Source organism: Motacilla alba, chromosome 1 (assembly GCF_015832195.1).
Source record: "Motacilla alba alba isolate MOTALB_02 chromosome 1, Motacilla_alba_V1.0_pri, whole genome shotgun sequence".
NCBI lineage: Eukaryota > Metazoa > Chordata > Aves > Passeriformes > Motacillidae > Motacilla > Motacilla alba.
Window position 1 is genome coordinate 28,527,420 of NC_052016.1, and position 6,002 is coordinate 28,533,421.

The following is a 6,002-nucleotide window of genomic DNA, read 5'->3' on the forward strand; positions in this document are numbered from 1 at the left end:
TTTACAGCCTGTTTGCCCAGACAGCCTGCGCCACATAGTCAGTTAAAGTGTAGCTGCGAGTATTATAAAGCACATCTTTACAGGAAAAAAGGAAGATTCATTTGATAATTGGCATGAAAACTTGGCCATATTAGATTTGAAAGTCATTAGTTTCGCATCTGTGAGATGCTGAGTGCTTGTTCACCTCCAGGCACGCACGGCCACCAGGAGCGCGGCTGAACTGCCTGGAGGCACCTCTCCTTGCGAGCTGCCTGGTGCTGTGTGGCTACAGCCACTGCAGAGGGCAGAGTGACACCGTCACCCCGCCAGCCCCAGCCATGTGCACAAACTCAACAACAATTAGCCAGAGGTTTCTGAGCAGTGTGTTTCCCCACTCGCGTTTCAGGATATCTCACAATAACCCCAGTCTGAGTGAGAAAGTGCGGTTCGCCTGCAGACCTAGAGCAGGCGGAGTAGCAAATAATGCAACCTGCAACAATCAGAAAACACTTTTTCAGTAAACCCAAAGTATTCCTTAGGAGCATGCTGACTAATGAATGTTTTTTACAAAAACAAGAGGGGAAGTGCAGGGGAATGGGATGGCAGACTTGGGTACATATAGATGAGAAGACGGCTGCCTCCCAGAGAAGGGATTTCATGACTTCCAGACAGTGGGGGATTAACTACAATGTGTTTTGGTTCCTTGAGAATTATTGTTTTCCAATTTTTTCTTCTAGAAAACCTGGAATTCAATTCTTTACTATAAGTATGAATTAATAACATGTCTTTTATTTGTAATTCATACATATGTGCATTTATATATATATATATATATATATATATATATATATACACATATAGATATACACATTTCAAAGAAAGGTACTTTTTAGTTTTGTTATGGTTTTGGTTTGTTGTTTTTGTTTGTTTGTTTGTTTGTTTTTTAGGATGAGAAGAGTGATGGGGAAAGAGAAAAGAAAATAAATGTGCTTCCACAGAAAAAGCAGTTGTTCATTGTAGCTATTAAAATTCAGGTCCATTGCCGTGGAGAAATCAGTTGATCAAAGTGAAAATTTTGCTTTTATTTTTTTAACTGAAAATAAACAGAAGAACTCTATGCATTAACAAACTGATATAATTTGTAAATTTTCATTTTCCTGTTTATGCTTTACACTGGACCTTTCTCCCATTCTTTTGCACTTACCAGTTCCAAGAGCAATCACTACAGTCTCACTTGATAGGCAAGATTCTTCTCTAAAAGAAGTTATTCCTAAACAATGATCACTTATCACTGTTGGTGCTGTTTTTAAACAGTCGGGAAGTATAGAGATCTATGAACAAAGTGTGAAAATCCTCAAGAAAATGTTACTGAGTTTTAATGTTAGTCAAGCTTAGCTCACCTTTGTAAACCACAAGCACATACTAAACAGGGATGTGAGAGTGCATGCAATGCAAAAAACAGTGCCAGCATGTTGATACGGCATATCAATCTTCAGCTACATTTCTGCCTTTTAACTTCATTTACTGCAGCCTTTTTATTGATGATTGAGGTGAAGGGATACATTGTACGAAGGAGTACAGCAAATCTTTATAATCTTTTCTTCAAAGGGTGGATTTTATAGACCCCTCAAGACAGCTGCAAGCACATACAATGTTTCTGAATACATTAAGGCCTGTGTAATGGATTACCACAGTTTTGACCAATTTACCTTCTGAAAAAGTGATAGCACATGGCTCTACAATGCACAGCACCTGCTAGCTATAATGTTAAGCAAGTTCCTCAAAATGTGGTCTGCCACCCAACTCCAATGTAAAATTCACAAGTTATTTCTCATCTCTGTGGTACTATTTTCACAGGGATTTTCAAAATTATTTGTGTATGACGAATTGCATAGGACTGTGGCAAAGGAATCGTAATTTCTGCATCCAGACTATCCAGCACATGTACCAATATATGTCGTAAACTGATACACCAGGGCAGCAAGCTTCTCTATGATTCATACAAATGGATTTGCTAACTCAACCTGACAACTCAGCTGATTAGACAAATAAAGTGTCTTGATAACACCAGTGTCGATAATTACATTTTCCAAATGGGACAGCTACATTTCAAGCTGAAAATGAGATCATGAAAAATCTTGTAGAAGAGCTAACAAGAAAAAGCAGGTATTTTATGAAAGATTGGTTCTTTTCTAGTCCTTGTTTATTCTAGAGGTTTGTAGGGCATGCACACCTTAATCAAGAGATATGTCAATATACAAGCTGCTGAACTCTGCTGGGCATATAAACCTTGGAGCTGGCAACACAGGCTAGCCAAGAGAAACACTAAATCTGCAAATGAATCATCCTTTCTCCATCCCTCTGACCCCCTTAAATTCCTCCTGCCCCTGGGAAGTGCAGGGTGTCCAAGACACAGGCCAATGATGAAGATCCAAGGCTGGAGACACTCACTGCAGCAGCCCCTCCGTACATCGAGGGCTGGGGGAGTCCATGGGCAAGGCAGTGAAGTGGCAGAAAAACTCATGGACCTTAGAAACTCCTAGAAAAATAAAATGTAGAGAAAAATTGTAGGAACTGCTGGATTATATGGTGCACTGAGAAAAGATGTGAACAGCCAGCCCCCATCAGAAATGCTCTTAGAACTCAAAGGAGAGAAGCCAAAATCTGTGATGTTTTTGATGTCTGCTTGAAATATTGAGCTGCAACCAAAGAGAAATAGAAAGCACTCAAACTGCTCAAGGGAGAATACTAAGATGAAAGAAGATACCATTAAGATAATTTTGCATACAGGAGATCTGTAGAAGACAGCTCTTCTTCTAAAAGGAAATAGCAATTTTGTGATCTTTAAAATTAATTTGGATACTCTCATTGCTTTTGCAGAAAGCTTTCCAGAGAAAATTAAAATGGAAAAGGGTTTTTAGAATTAAGAATGATTTGAGATGATGTGACAATGTTCAAATGATGCTGTAACATTTGAAGAGTGAATTAGTCTCATTACCAGGCTCTTCTTTTTTTAGCACTAGCACTAATTTTTAAGCACTGAATTTTTAAGAGCAATTTGCAGAAATTATCAGAAATGTCCATTCATACAATAGTGTCCTATTATTTAAAGAGCTTTCATTGGCAATATAAAGAGTAAACTGCTTGAGAACATGAAAACTAACAATTGTCAGTGGATTTGATATGATTCCAAAATTGAAAAAAATTAATGAGATGATTTCATGGATTCTCCAATGGCTCCAAAGAGTCTGTTTCAAACCAGCAACTGGAAAAATAAGAAAAATATACTGTGCTAGAGAGCATTTTTCCCCAAAACCCAAAATATCAAAATTGAGCCTAGATGTGTTTTGTGTTCTTTTGAACAGTAGAAAACAGCCATCAAAGAGCTGATGACTGCATATTAGAAACAGAGACTGATTGCTTTTCCCAACTAGCAGAATGAGCGCAGAACTTGAATTTCCTTTTTATGTGCAATTTCAATATGATGCAAAATGCCAATCTGTATAAAAGGGATAAATATATGCAGTGCTGGGAGATGGATACTGTGCTTCTCAGTGCACCAGCAATGGCACATGTTGGCCAAGGGAAAATCTGAATGTGTTGCATCTCCACCTACTGAAGCAATATGAAATTATTGGAAGGTGTATAATTAGTCAGTGTAGTGAACTGGAGCAACTGAGGAGACCCTGGAACAGAATTGCCACAGGTGTCCGATCAGTGCTTGTACTCCTGCTCAAGATCAGGTAGTATCAGATACATACTAAAGTCATGGAAGTCAATCAACTTACCCTGTTTGAAGCAGCAGCTTGTTTTTGAAACTCCCAGGAATTTTAAAGAGTTCATTTCTGCCTTTTCTTATAGTGACTGACGAGCACAAAAGTCAAGGTTTGTCACTTCAGAAGGATGCTGCTACTCTGGTGTTTTTGATGAAGCAACAGATACTCTGTTTATTCAAGGACCATGATGTGAACAAGCATTTGCTCACCCTTTTGCCATACTTCTTTTGTTGATGACAAAAACTAAAGAAAAGACTGGCCAATGTGAAGTTCACTTTGAGCTGGAGGAGTAGCAGGGAGGTTAAAAAAAATCTTTGAAGAAAATATAATAATGTAGCTGTGCTTTTAGCGAAAGATTAATCTCTTTCATCTAAGAACAGTAAGAATGAGACAAATATGCAATTTCAATGAAAGCTGGTTTTAGATATCTATTATCTATCTATCTATCTATCTATCTATCTATCTATCTATCTATCTATCTATCTATCTACTTATCTCTGCCTTATGGGACCACAGAGTAGCTCAGAGTTAGAAATTCTGGTTATTGCAGAAACCTTTAAGACAACAGGAGTTCAGATAAGTATTTCCTACACCTTGAGACCATGTGGACAGGGAAGAAATAAGTGAAAGATGTTGCAGTTCTTAATCAAGAAATAGTGTTTAGCATTTACTAAGAAAAGCACAAAGGAATGTGGCAGCACAGCACAACAGGAGTATGAATAGCACAGATTTTTCATGCTACCTGAAAGATTCTTATAGTTAGTCAGAATGACTCTCTCTGAGTCTGAAAGTAGGCAGAACAAAATATTGGACCTGAAGCAATGAAGTGTTCAAGAACATGCCAGATATAAAGTGTGAATGATGAGGCATTTATTTAGTCCAGAGGGTTCCCAGAGACCAAACACCCACAGAGCACTGGCAACAGCACAGCTCAAAAGGTGCAGAACCTGGAATGTCAAAACAAAATGATATTTTTTTAAAAAAGAACCTTTGTGGCACATAAACCAAACAAGAAATGACACTGGTAATAACTGGAAATTGAACATATGCCTAATGTTTTCATGCTGTAATTAAACAACTTAAGTTATGCTAAAAAGAAAACATTTACATCAATGGGTAGGGAATGTGGAGTCAGACTCCTTGAAAGGTAGACACAATTGTGAGCATCTTGGTCCTGCATATAGAGTGTTTTGCTTGCCACGTGTCTGTGTGAAGGAATTTTCTTAACAAACACAGTCTGAAGTGCAGGCTTGGATCTCAAACCAGGAGGAGCGTCAGGCATGAGAGGAACGTAGCTCAAAGGATGCCAGTCCTGAAAGAGCCAAGAATGGATGAAGATGGCAATTTCTATGGATGCAAAGAAACAAGACTTAAAAACTGGATACTTATAGCATGAGCCACACCTTTTTCATCTTTGATTCTTATGGAATCAGTGAATGAAGAAAAAGATATAAAAGCCACAAACTCAAACCTCAGTGTTTGGGTTGCTGAACAGTAATGACAGCATTCAGCACAGGCTCTTCTGAATTGACATGTTTTGTGGAGGAACTGAAGAACATGGAAAGCAGATTAAATTTAGCTGACATGAACAACTAACATGACTCTTTGTGACATTTCCACTACTGAGCAAGTTACAAAAACAATTTACAAATCAAAGGCAATAAAGAATCAGTTGGATTGATATTTTTTTTCCTTACAGCTGCCTCTCCCCACTAAATAAAAGGATTTTGAAATACCACACATTCCTGGAGGAAAAAAAAGAGCAGGTAAAGACCAACTGAACAAAGCTCTAAACTCTTGGGTGAAGGAGGTAATACATGGAGTTGATTGGACTAATTTTATTCAATATCTCTTTCTCAATCTGTAATAAATGTAAGAATGTAGCAGCACATTATAAGATCTGAAGAGATTCTGATTTCATAGTAAAATGAAGTAAAAAAGGGGAAAATCAAATATGATACATAAAAAAAGAGAACTAGCAATAGGTACTTAAAATAGAACACATCACAGAAAAGTCAATTAAATATGACTGAGAACCAAGATAATAGGCTTAATATTTAAAAAGTGATTAAACAAAGAAGGAACATGCAAATGAAATGAATACTATGCTAAAAACGAATACAACTCCAAAAATTAGGGGGAAAGTGAATATTATCACTATTCCACGTATTTAGAACAGAAGAATTGTAGTTTATTTTCAGCAGGAATGATTTTTTGGTCCCTCAAAAAGTATTTTAATATTTATCT